General features: G+C 42.6%; 1 pseudogene; it reads left to right on the top strand.

Moving 5' to 3' along the window:
- The first annotated feature begins 830 nt into the window (after window positions 1–830).
- bnipl.S lies at window positions 831–20,626 on the top strand (annotated as a pseudogene).
- Window positions 20,627–20,705: the final 79 nt, after the last annotated feature.

Below are 20,705 nucleotides of genomic sequence, written 5' to 3'. Positions count from 1 at the left end.
AGCCTATGGCCCCACCTTGCTCGTATGGGTCTCCAGTTCGAAATTTCAGCAGTTATATGGTTGCTAGGGTACAATTTAACCTAGCAACCAAGCAGTGGATTGAAGGAGAGACAGGAATATGAACAGTGGAGACCCTAAATAGAAAGAGAGGTACGGTAATAAAAAGCAATAATGATAAAATGGTAGCCTCACAGAGCAATATGTTTTTGGCTGCTGGGGGTCAGTGACCCCTCCCATGTGAAAACTGGAAAGAGTTACAAGAGGAAGGCTACTAATTCCTAAAGAGAAAGAAAAAAAAAATAATGAAGACCAACTGAAAGGTTGCTTAGAATAGGCCATTCTATAACATACTAAAAGTGAATGTGAAGGTGAACCACCCCTTTAACTATAGACATTGGCCAATGTAAATACAGCAGAGATACTCCGCATTAAAGGTGGCTGTTCACCTTTAAGTTAACTTTTAGGGGTTTATTTATTAAAGTCAAAATCCAAAAAAACCTCAAAAAATTCGGACTTTTGGGGAAAAAGTCAAAAACAAAAATTGAGCAATGCAGAAAAAGAAATTTAAATTTTGCTTGATTTTAATTGAATTTTGCTTGATTAAATTGTGCTTTTTTTTAATCATAAAGAAGGTCCAATCATGGAATCTAGTTTGTTCGGACTTTTTTTTTATTGAAATACTTGTTTAAATATTTGATAAATAAGGCCCTTAGTATGATGTAGAGAGGGATATTCTGAGACCATTTGCAATTGAGCATGTGAGTGTCACAGACACTTTCCAAGATGGTGACCCCCTGTGACAAGTTTGAAGTCCTGGATCATTGCTGCTATTGACAAGCTCAGACTTTAGCCTCGTGCAATAAGTTCACTATGTAAAATAGGACATTTGTAGCCACATTCATTTTTAGGGTTTAGTTCTCCTTTAAAGCGGCGAGCATTACGGCCGATCTGCCCATGAATGAGGAGCTCAGCTGATTTAGAAAGGAAAATACAGGTCTGGCAGGTGGAAAAACCAGTTTGCAGTAGGTGTGTAGCCGCGGCTCCATGCAGTGTTGTTGTGTTGTGTCTCCCAAAGCCTTTCTATAGACAAGATGGGCACCTACCTCCAGGGGCAAGAAGAACCACAGCAGGAGAGGTAAGTCGAAGTGTGACTGTAATGAGGGGGTGCTGCTGGGTAGATCATCCCTTCACTGGAAAGCACAGGAGCTGCAGGAATGACTTCTCTACTGCCTGTCTGATGCACGTCTGTAATATATAAAACTCCCAGCTACCTGAGATGGGTGATGTCAGCAACTCCCAGATAGGCTGTACCGAGTCTTCCTGCATGCTGACTTGTCCTTGTCCGTAAGTACTACTTTCCCTATTCCAGTGTAACCCCAGTTTGCCTACTTTAATCCTTTCCCAGTCACTAGTTGCCTGTGTCACTTCAGCAAGGGATAAAAAGCTGTTGCTTACAAATGCCTTTGCGTGGCTGCACAGAAACCGGCACAGTCGGCAGCATGCATGTGCGTGAATAGCTAATTAGCCATGCAAGATGTGTATTTAAAGGGATGTGGCAAGCGTTGAACTACAACTCCAAGTATGCCCGGATGGGCTCTTGATTGTGGGATATTTGTTAATTTCTTGTCAAATCAATATCCCCCACAAAAATTCCAAATAATGCTCATGTTTTCATTTCCTTGAATGTCACTAAACGGATACATCTATGGAAACAGGATAACTGTAGATTCCCTGTGTGAATGCCTTAATTAAGACGCATTCTGCAAGGCCGCACAGAAACCAGTGAAGTCTGCAGCAAGCCTCTATATTAGGGATGCACTATTTTGGAACTGGCCGAACCCCTGAATCCTTCGTGAAAGATTCTGCCGAATACCGAATCCTCATTTGCATATGCAAATTAGGGGTGGGAAGGGGAAAACATTTTTTACTTCCTTGTTTTGTGACAAAAAGTGACACGATTTCCCTCCCCACCCCTAATTTGTATATGCAAATTCGGATTCGGTTCAGCCAGGCAGGAGGATTCGGACGAATCCGAGTCCTGCTGAAAAAGGCCGAATTCCGGCCGAATCCTGGATTCGGTGCATCCCTACTCTATATAGTCACTAAATGGATTCGCAGGTTATGGATTTCATTTGGGTGATAAAAAAAATGTTAAAATAAGGCAGAGCTGGGCATGTTCTTGGCATCAATAGCGGTCGATGTCCCAAAATGGCAAAACTGACACAAAATGGAGCCAATTTCCTTGTTTCCATTCAGCGGCTCCAGTAAATGCAATGGGCCTCAGGCCTCTGCCCTCACAGGTATCGATGAGATGGAGCTGAAGGAGGAATGGCAACATGAAGATTTCCCCAGGTAAGAAAAGCCTCATTTTATATATGACTTGGCCTGTTGTCGTATCTTTAGCAAATAACATATAGTAACCCGTCCGTTGTTATTATTACATTTATCTCTAAATGTGGAAATATATGTTTTGGGCTGTGGGGACCTGTGTACAAAACCACATCTAGTAACCCATGGCAACCAATCAGATGTGCGTTTAAACGGCCCTTTTTGTGGTGCCCTACGAGACTGATCTGCAGTGCGGAGTGGAACGTTTTAGTTGCCAGTTTTGCATTTGTCAGAAAGGGTTGTTTGTACAAAAATACATTTTTTTCTGGGGTGAACTTACTGCAAGGGGCTTTTCTTACTCAAAGAGCAAGCAGTGTGTTTTATTTACAAGGGTCAATATATATATATATATAATACACAAAAGCCATGAATATCCTTATAAACGGTGAGTAGTGATGTCATCAGTTATAAATGGTGAGTAGTGATGTAATGTCTGTCACATGACTCTCTAAAATTTGTGTATTATAATTAATAAAGTACCCCCAGTTGTAAAATATGAGGATATTATGTCACCTCGGAGTTCCATGACCTGTATAAAAACACTCGGCCTTCGGCCTCATGTTTTTATATGGTCATGAAACTCCTCGGTAACTTATAATATCCTTATATTTTACAAGAGGGGGTACTTTATTCACTATATATATATATATATAGGTGTGTGTGTGTACTGCTTAGTACAATCAATTGTCCAGAGGTTTAAGCTCATATAATACTGTTTGCTAGTGATGTACAAGCCAATGTGATACCCAATAGATCTGTGTGTTCAGGTCGACCTCACTATGTGCACCTGCCCCGCCCCTTTTTGTAGCTCCAAAACACACGTAGATATGAGGAACCCCTCACATAAACTACTTGTTACAGGCTCCTCCCACTTACCCATCATTCTATGTGTGTGTGTCACATGGTATCAGTGAATCAGTGAGGGCAAAACACACGTAGATATGAGGAACCCCTCACATAAACTACTTGTTACAGGCCCCTCCCACTTACCCATCATTCTATGTGTGTGTCACATGGTATCACTGAATCAGTGAGGGCAAAACACACGTAGATATGAGGAACCCCTCACATAAACTACTTGTTACAGGCTCCTCCCACTTACCCATCATTCTATGTGTGTGTGTCACATGGTATCACTGAATCAGTGAGGGCAAAACACACGTAGATATGAGGAACCCCTCACATAAACTACTTTTTACAGGCTCCTCCCACTTACCCATCATTCTATGTGTGTGTGTCACATGGTATCAGTGAATCAGTGAGGGCAAAACACACGTAGATAACGGAAAATCAAATCATACTTACCGAGATTTTCTTTTCCTAGACCTGAACATGGCAGTGGACACTTTAGGGTTAATCCCTCCTGTCTGTGGACGGAACAGGAATTAGTAGCAAATAAAAGGAGGCCCCTCCCCTCTGCCGCCATCTTTTGGACTTTTCTGTAACTCCCCCATAGAGGGTTGGGAAGCCTTGTCCACTGCCATGTTCAGGTCTAGGAAAAGAAAATCTCGGTAAGTATGATTTGATTTTCCGTTTTCCTATTCCCTTCACATGGCAGTGGACACTTTAGGGACGTAAAAAAGCAAACAACAATGAGGGTGGGAATGCAATTTTACTCATTCAATACACTGTTAAGTACTGAGGATCCAAAGTTGGAAAGACTTTTTGAGTAAAGGTCAAATTTGTAGTGTTTGACGAATGTGTTCCAAGAACTCCATACTGCTGCTTTGCATATGTCCTCTGATGGTACCTGGGCCCTGAGTGCCCAGGATGTCGCTGTACCTCTGGTTGAGTGTGCCTTAACTTTAGAGGGTACTGAAGATGACTGGTTTGAGTATGTCATATGGATACATTCTTTTATCCAATTGGCCACAGTGTTTTTGGAAGGTTGGTTACCGATTCTCGTGCCTTGAGTTATAACCAGTAAAGAGTCAGTTTTTCTTATCTCTTTGGTTCTGTCGAGATAGATTTTTAAACATCTCACCACATCTAGCGTATGCCATTTTTCTTCTTCCTCTGAGTTAGGATTCTCAAAGAATGTTGGCAGGATAATATCCTGAGTCGTGTGGAATTTGGAAATTACCTTTGGGGTGAATCCTTCACGAGTTCTTAGTATGACCTTATCTTGAGAGAATGTGATTTTGTCCTCTCCCATTGAGAGAGCATGTATCTCACTGACTCTTCTGGCTGAAGCGATAGCTATCAGAAATGTCATTTTTAAATTGACAATTTTTAGGGGTGCTTTGTCCATGGGTTCAAATGGAGTAGAGGTCAAGGCCTTTAGTACTAGATTGAGGTCCCAAGGGGGAACTCTTGTTTTAGTTGCCGGCCTGATTCTTTTAAGCGCTTGGAAGTATCTTTTGATGAGAGGATTGGAACTCCAGCGGATTCCCGAGAAGTGGGAGATTGCAGTAATTTGTCCTTTAAGGGTGGAATTGCTTAGGCTTAGGTCTACACCCTTTTGAAGGAACTCTACCACTTGAGTTTCTGAGTTGGACATGGGAGAAGAATTGTTGTTCCTGCACCATTCTGAGAACTTTTCCCAGGTTTTGAAATATTTTTCTGTGGTAGCTGATTTTTTGGCAGCTAGTAGGGTGTTTATGGCACCTTCTGACAGTCCTAGGGATTTTAGTTTGTCCCTTTCAAGCGCCATGCCGTTAGAGCTAGCTTCTCCTGATGAGGGTAGTTCACAGATTTCAGTGTTAGAAGGTCTTGATGGTTTGGAAGTTTCCAATAATTCCCCTTGGATAGGTGGAGAAGTTGAGGGAACCAAACTCGTCTCGGCCACCAAGGGGCAATCAGGATCACATTTGCTTGGTCTTGAGTGATTTTTGTAATTACCTTCTGAATCAATGCGAACGGGGGAAAGATGTAAAGGGGGCCCCAATTCCATTTTATTGAAAAAGCGTCTGTCAGTGAGGCTTTCGGGTCTCTTTTCCAAGAGCAGAAATTCTCCATCTTTGTGTTGGATCTGGAGGCCATTAGGTCTATTTTGAAGGGTCCCCATTTTTTCCAAATCATTTTGAAGATTTTTTGGCTCAGTTCCCATTCCCCTCCCTTGGGGAGAGTTCTGCTTAGTTTGTCTGCGATCACATTGTCTTTTCCCGCTATGTGGGAAGCTTTGAGGAGAAAGAGGTTGTTTTCTGCCCAAGTTAGAATAGTTGTGGTCAAGGCTAACAGATTCCAAAATCTTGTGCCCCCTTGTTTCATGATGTACCTCACTGCTGTAGTGTTGTCTGATTTGATCCAGACCGCTTTTCCCTGAATGAGAGGGCTGAATGCCAGTAAGCTTAGGTGAATTGCCTTTAATTCTCTCCAGTTTGAGGATCTTTGACTCTCTTCTGTGTTCCACCACCCTAGGGTTTTGTGGACCCCCATGTGAGCTCCCCATCCCAGACTGCTGGCGTCTGTGGTGATTGTGGTCCATGAGTCTATCTGTAGTGGCATAGGTATTCGAAGGTTCTTCTCTTGTAACCACCATCTCAAGCTTTGTAGGGTCTTTTCTGTGAGAAATATTAGTTGGTTTTGTGTTTTGGGGTTCTTGTTCCATTGAGATAGGAAATTGAAGTGGAGACTCCGAGTGTGTATCCTCGACCATCTGACACAATCTATGGTGGAGACCATTTTCCCTATTGTGCTTTGGCAGATCTTGACTGTCGTAATGGGATGAAGAATGAGTTGTTGTATATTTTTCTTTAAGTCCTTTGCCCTTGTCTTTGGCAAGCTGAGGGTCATTTCCCTGGTGTCTAAGATCGTGCCCAGGTATTCTATCCTCTGACATGGGATTATCATGGATTTTCCCCAGTTTATGATCCAGCCTAATTTTGACAGGTAATGGGTTGTAGTGGTGAGGTGAGCCAGCAATAGAGGTTTTGATTGAGCTTTCAGGAGGATGTCGTCTAGATAGGCGTAGATTTGTATCCCCATTATTCTTAGATTCGCCAAGACAGGTGCTAGGATTTTTGTAAATATCCTTGGGGCTGTGGCCAGTCCGAATGGCATGGCTGTATATTGGAAATGTTCCCCCAAGGTCTTGAATCTGAAGTATTTTGTGTGATCTGAGTGGATGGGGATGTGTAGGTAGGCATCTTGTAGGTCTAGTTTTATCATCCAATCCTTTGTGGAAAGGGATAGTGCAATTGACTTTAAGGTTTCCATCCTGAAAGTTGGGACTTTGAGATGTTCGTTTAGATGTTTTAGGTTTAGAATTACTCTGAACTCCCCATTCGCCTTTCTTTTGAGGAAAAGGTGGGAGTAAATACCTTTGAATCTTTGGTTTGGTGGTACTTTGGAGATTATTTTGTTTTGTAGTAACTTTTTTATGATGGATTTTAGTTGTGTAGTTGCCTCCTTTGATCTTGGTCTGTCTGATGAGGTGAAAGAGGACTTGGGTTTTTTTGCAAATTCTAGAAGGTATCCTTTTGATACTATATCTTTTGCCCATTCGTCTTGGATTTCTTGAGCCCAAACTGCCTTGAAATCTTTTAGTCTCCCGCCTATATAAGACAGTTGGACTCTCGCACCTTCATGCTTTATTTTTATCAGTTTTGAGGTCTCTTTTGAAACCTTGGGGGTTTTGGAAGTTTTGGCTCCTGGTTTTCCATTGTCTGGTATTGTATTTCCCCGGTCTGTATTGTCTGGCGTCCCGAAAGGAATTTTTTTGATTCCTGTTTTGAAATTTTCTCTCTCTTCTCTCTTGTGGAAGAAAGGCAGATTTCCCCGCCGAGGCTTTGGAGATGATTTGATCCAGTTTGGTACCGAATAGTAGATCTCCTTTGAAGGGCAATGAACACAAGTTGTGTTTTGACTGCGAGTCTGCATTCCAGTGTCTGAGCCACAGGGATCTTCTTGCTGAGACGGCCAAACCCATAGTTCTGGCTGCTAGTTTCACATTTGTTAAGGAAACTTCAGCGGAGTAATCGTTGGCCACTTTTATGTCGTGGATCATTTCTAAGAGTTTGTTTCTTTCCACACCCGATTTTATGGCATGTTCCAATTCGTTTATCCAGATTTTATTGGCTCTGGCAACCGTAGTATTAGCTACTTCCGCTTTGCAGATGGTTCCATTAGCCAGGTAAAGTTTTTGAGTGTGGAGTCCTGACGCCTTTCCATAGTGTCTTTTAGAGACACCCCCTCGTCCACTGGTAGAGTGGTTCTTCTTGCAACTCTGGTGATGGCTGCGTCTACTTTCGGGACATTGTCCCATATTTTTGAATCTTGTTCCGCGAAGGGGAATAACTTCTTAATTTCCTTGGGAGTGTCAGTTTTTTGTCTGGCGTTTCCCATTCAGATTCCATACTGTTTTTGATGACTTCATGTATGGGAAAAAGGTGGTTTCTTTTCGATGAGGATTTAAACATCTTGTCTTTATTAGAGGGAATGGGATCATCTCTAAGGTTTAAAGTCTTCCTGATTGCTTTGATAAGTGGTTCAACCATATCCAAAGGCATTTCACATTCCTCTTCCTCCGTTTCCGTATCCGAGAGTTCACCTTCTGATGTGGAATGTTCTCTTTCTCTGGTCTGTTTGGAGCTGACTCTCCCACTGGCACTGTCTTGTTCAGAGTTGATGTTGGTAAGGACTTTGTTGGTTACTTCGGAAACCATGTTGGACATGGAGTTGTTAAAGGATTCCTTCATCCAATCCATTAGGTCTGTGAATTGTTTAGAATTGACACCTGTTGCTTCATCCATGCATTTTCTGCATACTTTCTTGTTTGGCACAACAGGATCTTCACAGTAGATGCATTCCGTTCTGTGAGATTTCCTCCTTTGCTCCAGTCTATTTGGGGAACTTCTGTAGAAAAAGAAAAAGTTTCCATTTGTAAATGCATCTCTCTTTTCCTCATTGCAGATTGAAGAAAAAATGATACAGGACTCACCCCCTGGAGCCTGAATGAGAGCGTCTTAAGCTCATTACACCAGTCACTGCAAAAAAAGTGAAGCTTTTAGAAAAGGTTCCGTCCTTTAGGCTCAGCGTGTATAGAATAGAAGTATAATACTTACAGATTGCACCCTCTCACAGAACAGCAGGCACTAACACTGTGTGGCAGCAAAACGAGGGGAGAACGAACGCTGAGCGAAGAATCGCAGGCGTTTTTTCCCCGCTTCCGCATTTATTTGAATCTTGCGCATGCGCATTACCTTTCCGCCATTTTGGAAGGGTCCGTCAGCGAATTTACTGCGCATGCGCCGGTTGTGTCCGGCATTGCGGCTTACCACGCTGATAGGCAACGGATGGCCAAGGACTCGCCAGTCCCTCCGGAGACTCCCACAAGCGACAGCTCGGTCCCGGAGCTTCAGTACATGAGATGCTTTCTGCACTGGCACGTAAGGGGGGAGTTTGCAGGAAGAAAAAAAGATGGCGGCAGAGGGGAGGGGCCTCCTTTTATTTGCTACTAATTCCTGTTCCGTCCACAGACAGGAGGGATTAACCCTAAAGTGTCCACTGCCATGTGAAGGGAATAGGAAATGAGGAACCCCTCACATAAACTACTTGTTACAGGCCCCTCCCACTTACCCATCATTCTATGTGTGTGTGTGTCACATGGTATCAGTGAATCAGTGAGGGCAAAACACACGTAGATATGAGGAACCCCTCACATAAACTACTTGTTACAGGCTCCTCCCACTTACCCATCATTCTATGTGTGTGTGTCACATGGTATCACTGAATCAGTGAGGGCAAAACACACGTAGATATGAGGAACCCCTCACATAAACTACTTGTTACAGGCTCCTCCCACTTACCCATCATTCTATGTGTGTGTGTCACATGGTATCAGTGAATCAGTGAGGGCAAAACACACGTAGATATGAGGAACCCCTCACATAAACTACTTGTTACAGGCCCCTCCCACTTACCCATCATTCTATGTGTGTGTCACATGGTATCACTGAATCAGTGAGGGCAAAACACACGTAGATATGAGGAACCCCTCACATAAACTACTTGTTACAGGCTCCTCCCACTTACCCATCATTCTATGTGTGTGTGTCACATGGTATCAGTGAATCAGTGAGGGCAAAACACACGTAGATATGAGGAACCCCTCACATAAACTACTTGTTACAGGCTCCTCCCACTTAACCATCATTCTATGTGAATGGGGCTCATTTATCAACCTTGGGCAAATTTACCCATGGGCTGTTACCTATAGCAACCAATCAGTGATTAGCTTTCTAAAGCCAACTGCAAGTAGAACAATGAATGCAGCAATCTGATTGGTTGCCATGGGTTACAGCCCATGGGCAAATTTGCCCAGTGTTGATAAATGACCCCCTGTGTATCACATGGTATCAGTGAATCCGTAAAGCCTAGACATGAGGGACAAGCAGTACATAATACTATATATAATCAGCGCCGGATTTCATTGCCGGCCGCCCCTAGGCCGCGCGGTCCGATCAGGCGGCCGCGAGGTCCTAGCGCCCACCGACACCTCCCCTTCCCAGCGCGCCGGCGAAAAAACGCCGGCGCAGCTGCTGTAATTGAATGGGGACGCACACGACCCCATAATGCGGCTGGGCGGCACGCCGCCCCTATTTTTTTGCCGCCCTAGGCCCGGGCCTATGCGGCCTTGCCGCAAATCCGGGCCTGTATATAATTATGCGTGGGGGGGATATTCTAGACCCTGGGAACTGGATAGAGCAGCTACTTTATACAACAAGTGACTCCATACATATAAACGACTGGTTACAAGAGGTGTTACACAATGTGACGTATCCGTGCAGTTTATATAAGATTAAATAAAATAGGTGTGATGCGGATAATAGACAGATAATAGACAGGTTTTCTATGACACTGACTGAGATGACTTTCTTCCTTCCTGTTGGATCCGGTTGTGCCATTGAGCTGCTACAGAATCTCCTCCCCACTGGCCTTTCTCAGGCTTCTCTTAAATCAGCTCATTCAATCCTTGGCCCAATATCTGTATAATTGCTCTGAAGTGGAACTGATCAATGTGACAGTTGGCTCTGCCCCCAGATTCCCCTCCCTTTGTTGCTTCATTCATACCTGGTGCCAAACTAGACCCATTCATTGCTGGTACACAATCTCCAGGGCCAGGTTTCAGCTCTGCTCCCTCTTGCACTTTACCCACATCAGAAATTAAGCCAATATAAAATGCCCCTTAGGGGCCCCAGAAAACCTTGGATTTCTGCCTAAATGTTTGGTAAGAGAGACTGGCAGTGGCTAATGCTCTGGGAGCCTTCATTTCCTCATATTTACATATAAGACACCATGGGGAGGAGAATATTGGGGGGGGGGAGGGTACAGAACTATAGGAAGAGGGTATGAGGGCACACTTGGTGAGACGCAAGAAGAAAATGAAGAGGGTTCAAAGATGCAGAGAGGGGAGGAAGAGGGCACAGGAGTGGTGGCACAGGGAGGAATGAGTACATATGTGGGTAGGATCTTGGAGGGAGATGCACAGAGATTTTGGGAGAAGAAGAGAAGGCACAGATGCAGAAATAAGAGGGTTCAGGGAAGCGGTGAGGAGAAGGATGAAGAGGGCAAGGGCACATATGTGGGAAGAAGTTGAGATCTGGGCAGAGGGCACAGAGGTTTAGGAAAGAGGGGCACAGAGATGTGGGGAGGAGCAGACAGGAGAGGGCACATATGTAGTTTGATTCATGAGGGTGAATGAGAGAGAGCACAGAGATGCTGTGGGACAGGGCACAGAAATGTGGGGAGGAGCAGGATGAAGAGGGCAAGGGCACAGATGTGGGAAGAAGTTGAGAAGACCAGAGATCTGGGCAGAACCAGAGGGTACAGAGATGTGGGTAGCAGCGGTAAGGAGAGGGCACAGAAATGTGAGAAGGAGGGGAAGGTACAAAGATTGCTGTGTGACATGAACTCTGTGATGTTACAAACATTTTACCAAAACAGACTCTTCCAGTACCCAAACTTATTAAATATTGCTTTACTGAAGCTTACACAATATATAAATATTTGTTTTTACTATTCCTCTTTATTGTTTCAGGCCTCTTCCAGAGGCAGTTACAGAGGAGGAATTTGAATCCAGTGAAAACAGTCAGTCAGGTAAGACGAGAAACCCGCCCACTGGGACAGAATGTTCTGTTATACAGATACCGTATATACTCGAGTATAAGCCGTCCCGAGTATAAGCCGAGGTACCTAATTTTACCTCCAAAAACTGGGAAAGCTTATTGACTCGAGTATAAGCCGAGGGTGAGAAATACAGCAGCTTCTGGTAAGTTTCAATCAAAAAATGGAGGGTTTCTGCTCCCATTGGAGGTGCCAGCGTCTCGTTTTTGGATGCCGGCGACCATTCTTGGACGCCGGCGAATATTCTTGGAGACTATTCTTGGACGCTGACGACTATTCTTGGACGCCGGCGACTATTCTTGGACGCCAGCGACTATTCTTAGACGCCGGCGACCGTTTTGCGATTGACCCGAGTATAAGCCGAGGTAGCGTTTTTCAGGATATATTGGGGGCTGAAAAACTCGGCTTGTACTCGAGTATATACGGTAGCTAGAATCTCAGCTGCCATAAAGCAGGACAGGACTGCTGCTTACAATGGGGATCAGATAGGATCTGTGCAGCCACTGGGACAGAATGCTCTGTTATACAGATAGCTAGAATCTCAGCTGCCATAAAGCAGGACAGAACTGCTGCTTACAAAGGGGATCAGATAGGATCTGTGCAGCCACTGGGACAGAATGTTCTGTTATACAGATAGCTAGAATCTCAGCTGCCATAAAGCAGGACAGGACTGCTGCTTCCAATGGGGATCAGAAAGTACTGTAGATATATAAATATTAAAACACATTTAATTTCTCTGTCTATGACACACAGCTAGCCCACCAACCACCATGGAATTATGTGGAAACCGTCACTTAAAAAAACGGCCCCGTCTATCAGCTTTAATCTAGAGAATAGCGGAGAGTCGATTGCCTCAAGTGAACAGGCAGAACAGGACTGCCCTGAATTTGAGTGGGACGGTAAGTACTGCACAGAAGCAAGTGATGCTGAACCTTCCTACAAAGCATATTACTGTGCTCCTGATATGTGTATGTATGTGCATGATATCAGACTATAATACACAAAAGCCATGAATATCCTGTAAATTATATCCTTATAAACGGTGAGTAGTGATGTCATCAGTTATAAACGGTGAGTAGTGATGTAATTTCTGTCACATGACTCACTAAAATTTGTGTATTATAATTAATAAAGTACCCCCAGTTGTAAAATATGAGGATATTATAAGTTACCTCGGAGTTCCATGACCTGTATAAAAACACTCGCCTTCGGCCTCGTGTTTTTATATGGTCATGAAACTCCTCGGTAACTTATAATATCCTTATATTTTACAAGAGGGGGTACTTTATTCACTATATATATATATATATATATATATATATATATATATATATATATATAACATGCCCAGACCTATGTCTTGCAGTTCATATTCCTTGTACTGCTGAGCTCTAGTTCATTCAGAGAGGAGAGATAAGACTGCTGAGAGGGCTGATTTCACTTGTCTTTGCAACAGTGCCATCTTCCGAGGAAGAAAGTTCTTCCATTTGTTTTATTGCATGTGCTACCTAGTGGCAGTCTAGAGAATTTACTGATAAATTGATTTCAGTGTATTTGGGCATTGTGAGCCCTGCCAGGCATTGAGGTCAAAGGGTAATTTGCATTGCAGGGACCCTATAGAAGTTAATGAAATAAAATTAAATTTTCGGCAGACAGAAAGCAGTGGCTGTAACCATGTAATCAGTTGGGCCCTCCTCTTCCCCCTAGAGGCGCAATATACACCTGTATTCAGCATGAGCCAACTACACAGGGCTATGTGAATTGTGTATATAAAAAGTGTATATGAATTGCTGTGTCTTGGGCTTACAGATAAGGAGTTGTTTATTTTAACTACAAGGCCAGCTGCCATTCTGCACCAATGTGTGAGATCAGAGATTGTGCTTTACCCATCTATTAGATGATCTGCCAAAGGCCAAGGGGACGGAGAACTCTGTCTGCTCGGAGAGCCGTGTGACCGACATGGAAGACCAAGTATTCAGCATGAGCCAACTACACAGGGCTATGTGAATTGTGTATATAAAAAGTGTATATGAATTGCTGTGTCTTGGGCTTACAGATAAGGAGTTGTTTATTTTAACTACAAGGCCAGCTGCCATTCTGCACCAATGTGTGAGATCAGAGATTGTGCTTTACCCATCTATTAGATGATCTGCCAAAGGCCAAGGGGACGGAGAACTCTGTCTGCTCGGAGAGCCGTGTGACCGACATGGAAGACCAAAATGGCAGAAAGTGGCGGATATTTCTGATGGGGGAACACAAAGTTGACATGACCGCTATAGAGCCTTATAAGAGAGTGATTTCCCATGGAGGTAAAATTAAATATATCTCCATTCTATATATGTTTAATTACCAAATAGTCACCGTGAAGTTCCATGTCCATATAAAGAGGCCAGTATAAAGTCATCATTATACAGTATATTCAAATATTCTATTCAAAAAAGGATCCCGTTCTCAGCCTCAAAACTATAGGCCAGTTAGACTGACGTCAGTGGTAGGAAAGCTTTTCGAAGGTTTAATAAAGGATAAGATACTGGACTTCATAGCAAATCATAATACTATGAGTTTGTGCCAGCATGGTTTTATGCGTAATAGATCTTGCCAGACTAACTTAATTTCTTTTTACGAGAATGTAAGTAGAGACCTTGATTCTGGGATGGCAGTGGATGTGATTTACTTAGATTTTGCTAAAGCATTTGATACAGTGCCACACAAAAGGTTACTGGTTAAATTAAGGAATGTTGGCCTGAAACATAGTATTTGTACCTGGATAGAGAACTGGCTAAAAGATAGACTACAAAGAGTGGTGGTAAATGGAACATTTTCTAATTGGACCAGTGTTGTTAGTGGAGTACCGCAGGGCTCTGTACTAGGTCCCTTGCTTTTCAACTTGTTTATTAATGACCTGGAGGTGGCCATTGAAAGTACTGTTTCTATTTTTGCAGATGAGACTAAATTGTGCAGAACTATAGGTTCCATGCAGGATGCTGCCACTTTGCACAGTGATTTGTCTAAACTGGAAAACTGGGCAGCAAACTGGAAAATGAGGTTCAATGTTGATAAATGCAGGTTATGCACTTTGGCAAAAATAATATAAATGCAAGTTATACACTAAATGGCAGTGTGTTGGGAGTTTCCTTAAATGAAAAGGATCTTGGGGTTTTTTGTAGATAACAAGTTGTCTAATTCTGGGCAGTGTCATTCTGTGGCTACTAAAGCAAATAAAGTTCTTGTATAAAAAAGGGCATTAACTCAAGGGATGAAACATAATTGTGTCTCTTTATAGGTCCCTGGTGAGGCCTCATCTGGAGTATGGGGGCAGTTTTGGACTCCAGTCCTTAAGAGGGATATAAATGAGCTGGAGAGAGTGCAGAGACTAAGTGCAACTAAACTGGTTAGAGGGAGGGAAGAGTTAAATTATGAGGGGAGACTGACAAGGTTGGGGTTGTTTTCTCTGGGGGAAAAAAGGCGCTTGTGAGGGGACATGATTAGACTTTACAAGTACATTAGAGGACATTATAGACAAATAGCAGGGGACCTTTTTACCCATAAAGAGAATCACGTACCAGAGGCCTCCCCTTCAGACTAGAGGAAAAGAAGTTTCATTTGAAGCAACGTAGGGGGTTCTTCACAGTCAGGACAGTGAGGTTGGGGAATGCACTGCCGGGTGATGTTGTGATGCTGATTCAGTTAATGCCTTTAAGAATGGCTTGGATGATTTTTTGGACAGACATAATATCAAAGGCTATTGTGATACTAAGCTCTATAGTTAGTATAGATATGGGTATATAGAATTTAATTAAAAGTAGGGAGGGGTGTGTGTATGGATGCTGGGTTTTCATTTGGAGGGGTTGAACTTGATGGACTTTGTCTTTTTTCAACCCAATTTAACTATGTAACTATGTAACTATGTAACTATGGATGATCCGAAAAGCTTCTGTGACCTTGGGAAGCTGCACAGTAACAGACTAAAAATAAAAGTATGAAACAGGGATATAAAGTGATAGCCGAATATTAAAAGGATCAGATTGCACATCCTGAAATCACTTGGGCAGTAACTGTAACCTTAGGACTAGTAATTACTACTCTGTGGAATTGAAGATTGGAATGTCAAAATAAGTAAAAGCTGTTCCTGCTGAATTGTGCTTAGTACAGGGAATACCTATACTGCCATAGTTTTATGGGATCTCTCTGTACAGACTATGAGCAAACTTAGGGACTGTTCCTGCTGAATTGTGCTTAGTACAGGGAATATCTATGCTGCCATAGTTTTATGGGATCTCTCTGTACAGACTATGAGCAAACTTAGGGGACTGTTCCTGCTGAATTGTGTTTAGTACAGGGAATACCTATGCTGCCATAGTTTTATGGGATCTCTCTGTACAGACTATGAGCAAACTTAGGGGCTGTTCCTGCTGAATTGTGCTTAGTACAGGGAATACCTATGCTGTCATAGTTTTATGGGATCTCTCTGTACAGACTATGAGCAAACTTAGGGACTGTTCCTGCTGAATTGTGCTTAGTACAGGGAATACCTATGCTGCCATAGTTTTATGGGATCTCTCTGTACAGACTATGAGCAAACTTAGGGACTGTTCCTGCTGAATTGTGCTTAGTACAGGGAATACCTATGCTGCCATAGTTTTATGGGATCTCTCTGTACAGACTATGAGCAAACTTAGGGGCTGTTCCTGCTGAATTGTGCTTAGTACAGAGGAATACCTATGCTGCCATAGTTTTATGGGATCTCTCTGTACAGACTGTGAGCAAACTTAGGGGACTGTTCCTGCTGAATTGTGCTTATGTATCATTAGCAAAGGGAGAGTGTAACTTTATGGCCTGTTGCACACTGGGCACAGTGTAGTACATATACTATTGTTGCACAGTGTCGGTGGATGAGTAAATGTATAACCCCTCAGCTATTCTGTACATTATACACTGATCTTCCTGTACTTGCAGGTTATTATGGGGAAGGCCTGAATGCAGTTATTATATTTGCATCCTGCTATTTGCCGGAGGATTCCATCCCAGATTATCAGTATGTGCTGAACAACTTATTCAGGTAACTCCTAAATACCATCAGGGTCACCCTCAACCCACAGCCTGACAACTATTGTACAACTGCAACTCCCATTGTACAAGAGTTATTGTGATTTGTAGTCCCACAATTGCCTTTATAGACTGTGTGTTAGGTTCTCTGGTTCCTCCTACAGCCCAGTAACATACTGGTGGGTTAAAGGGGTGGCTCGCCTTTGAGGTTATAGAATTGCCAATTCTAAGTAATTTGTCGGTTGACCTTCATTGTTTATTTTTTTTATAGTTTTTAAATTACTTGCCTTGTACTTCTGCTAGATTTTAATTGAGGGGTCACTGACCCCATCTAAAAAGCAAATGCTCTGTAAGGCTACATATATATTGTTATTGCTACTTTTTATTACTCATCTTTCTATTCAGGCCTCTCTTCAGGTCTCTTATTCAAATCAATGCTTGGTTGCTAGGGTAATTTGTAACCTAGCAACCAGATAGTTGACATTACAAACTGGAGAGCAGCTGAATAAAAAGCTAAATAACTCAAATATCACTCCAAACATCATACTAACAGTTAACTCAAAGGTGAGTGACCTTTATTGTTGCGCTCAGGTATATCATAGGGACGTTGGATTTAATGGTGGCCGATGACTACATGTTGGTGCTACTCCTTGCTGCAAAATTTCCCCAATCAGCTGGATCAAGCGTTGTTACCAGGCTACGGGCAGACGGTAAATTCAACTCTCAGCTTTACGAGGGATTAAAAAACCTAATAAATATTGTAGTTATTTTCCCTTTAACACAGGCAGTTGTGTCTGGAGAACATCTTATTGCAGGCCAAAAAACTAGAGTTATCCTTTAAATGTAACTATATATATATATACCGTATATACTCGAGTATAAGCCGTCCCGAGTATAAGCCGAGGTACCTAATTTTACCTCCAAAAACTGGGAAAGCTTATTGACTCGAGTATAAGCCGAGGGTGAGAAATGCAGCAGCTTCTGGTAAGTTTCAATCAAAAAATGGAGGGTTTCTGCTCCCATTGGAGGTGCCGGCGTCTCGTTTTTGGATGCCTGCGACCATTCTTGGACGCCGGCGAATATTCTTGGAGACTATTCTTGGACGCCGACAACTATTCTTGGACGCCGACGACTATTCTTGGACGCCGGTGACTATTCTTAGACGCCGGCGACCGTTTTGCGCTTGACCCGAGGTAGAGTTTTTCAGCATATATTGGGGGCTGAAAAACTCGGCTTATACTCGAGTATATATGGTATATAGGATTCACATTCATTTACCACATTCTCTAGTAAGTCAGGGGCCCCGTAACTGCTCAGTGCGACTCCTGAGGAAATGTGACGCGGGAGGGACGAAAGAGACTTATTGCTTTTTTGTATTAGTCTTTCTGCCCATTCATGATGCGCAATTAATTTTGTGCTTTTTTTTTTTTTTGTCTTAGGTTAAAGAAAAACCTAAAATCGTTATTAATACTGCACCCTACTTGGTATGTCAGAGCCCTGCTGGCAATTACTCGTCCATTTATAAGGTAATGGGTCCCCTGTTTATTTACAGTCATATTAAAAATTTTGGGAACCCCTCTCAGTCTACATAATAATTTACTCCACTTTCAACAAAAATATAACGGGGGTATGTCTTTCATTTCCCAGGAACATCTGAGTACTGGGGTGTTTTCTGAACAAAGATTTTTAGTGAAGCAGTATTCAGTTTTATGAACTTTAATCTAATGTGAGAAACTGGCTGTGCAAAAATTTGGGTACCCTTGTAATTTTGCTAATTTGAATGCATGTAACTGCTCATTAATGATGACTGGCAGCACCAAATTGGTTGGATTAGCTCATTAAGCCTTGAACTTCATAGGCAGGTGGGTCCAATCATGAGAAAAGGTATTTAAGGAGACCAATTGCAAGTTGTGCTTCTGTTTGACTCTCCTCTGAAGAGTGACAGCATGGGATCCTCAAAGCAACTCTCAAAAGATCTGAAAACAAAGATTGTTCAGTATCATGGTTTAGGGGAAGGCTACAAAAAGCTATCTCAGAGGTTTAAACTGTCAGTTTCAACTGTAAGGAATGGAATCAGGAAATGGAAGGCCACAGGCACAGTTGCTGTAAAACCCAGGTCTGACAGGCCAAGAAAAATCCAGGAGCGACATATGCGGAGGATTGTGAGAATGTTACAGACAAGCCAAAGATCATCTCCAAAGACCTGCAAGAAGATCTTGCTGCAGATGCAGGTGTATCTGTACATCGTTCTACAATTCAGCACAATTTGCACAAAGAACATGTGTATGGCAGGGGGATGAGAAGCCCTTTCTGCACTCACACAAACACACTCGCTTGTTCTATGGAAAAGATCATTTACACAAGACACAGGCATTTTGGAACAAAGAGCTTTGGACTGATGAGACAAAAATTGAGTTACTTGCTCATAACAAAAAGCGCTTTGCATGGCGGAAGAAGAACACGACATTCCAAGAAAAACACCTGCTACCGACTGTCACATTTGGTGGAGGTCCCGTCATGCTGTGGGGCTGTGTGGCCTGGATTTGTGGCCTCTCATTCCAGTTATATTTATATCTATTACAGCTCAAAGTTTTGGAAGAAGGTGAAGTTCGTCAGCAGCCTGGAGGATCTGTCCATGGCGGTGTCCCTGGAGCAAATTCACATCCCAGACTGTATCAGAGAGTAAGTGAAATCTTTCCTATTGAGAAGGAGTCATAAATTCTATTGACTGAGTCTTGTTCTCTCTCTCCTTCCCACCAGGTTAGATAAAGAGCTCAATCCCTAAATCCCTAAATCCCAACTCCACTTTATCTCTGCATGGAGCTGAAGAACTTCAAAGGTGCTTTTTTGGGGTTTATGCCCCACAATTAACTTGTTTGCTGCCCAATGGATATCCAGTCTCCTGGAATGATATCTGAACTGGTGCGGCCCTTTGGGGCCACTGGACTTTTGTGTAGGCACTTTAATTGTTTGTATTGCTCCGGTTCACCTGCAACCCTATCCCACTAAAGGAGAGTCACCAGTGCACAAAATCCACCCTCCTGATATTGTACAACTACAATCCTCAACATGCCCCCATCAGCGGAGCCTCTTAAGGGATGCTGGGAGCTGTAGTTCAGTATAGACTGCCAAATGATCCAGTCTGGGGATTTCAGAGACCTTATTTCACATTACCGCTTAATAATATTAGAGGAATCAGGACTGGATCCCCCTAATGACATGGAGTTAGGTGCCTTCTTTGTTATAGTAATTCTCCCTAACAACAAGACCATATTATTGACATGTAAAAATGATTAACAGGCAGAGAGGAGCAATTAAAAAAATGTATAAAAACAGAGCTTGGTTGCCAGGTCATGTACCCTAGCAACCAAATGGAAAGAATTTTAACATTCCAGATTAGAATGTAGATTAAACTCATTTTCACAGCATTTTTTTTTTAAAAAAAACCACATGACGTGTACTTGAAACACAGAGCCCTTTTCATTGACTTCCAGAAGAAGCTGCTCTAGAATGTTAAATTCAGTCCCCATGAGAGAGAGAGCGTCAGCTTTTGGGAATTATATAAAGCAGGGCTAATATTGCTTGGTTTACACTAACGCCTAATGTTTTAATCCGGTGTTTATATAACCCAATGTCTATATATTTATGCTCACACTGTAAGAGATGCCATACTGCTTGCCCCAGCTCAGGCATTCTCCATAAACTACAACAGAACAGGGGTTACAATATCTGTTTCTCTATTGGTGCCTCGCAAAGCAAGATTTCATTCATATATTAACTTTGCTGCATTTCTGGCCACTAATCACCTGCACAAGGGTGCCCCAAATTCCCCCGTGATCCCTTGCTCTAACACGGAACATGTTTCATAAAGGAGCTGTGCTGCGCACTGTATATGGTATTTGGCCCTTTATGTCTCATTTTATTGGGTGAAGAAGGTAATTAATCTTTAGTACAAATGCACAAATATTATGTTGTATAAAATCACCCAAAAATGCATTTTTGCACACAAGTATTTTAGCTTGCTTGTCTCTGTATATATTCTTGTATATGTGTGAGTGTAACGTGGCGGGAGGTTGTGCTCACTCATTATTCCCATGGACAAATATTAATAAACTGTATTTTTGTATGTTTGACACTTTCGACTGGTTTGGGATGTTAGAAAAAGAGAAATTATATTAAAACAGGGTAATGTAACAAAAAGCACA

This window comes from Xenopus laevis, chromosome 8S (genome assembly GCF_017654675.1).
Source record: "Xenopus laevis strain J_2021 chromosome 8S, Xenopus_laevis_v10.1, whole genome shotgun sequence".
Classification (NCBI taxonomy): Eukaryota; Metazoa; Chordata; class Amphibia; order Anura; family Pipidae; genus Xenopus; species Xenopus laevis.
The sequence above is the reverse complement of the archived record's forward strand: the minus strand, read 5'-3'. Positions and strand labels throughout refer to the sequence as shown.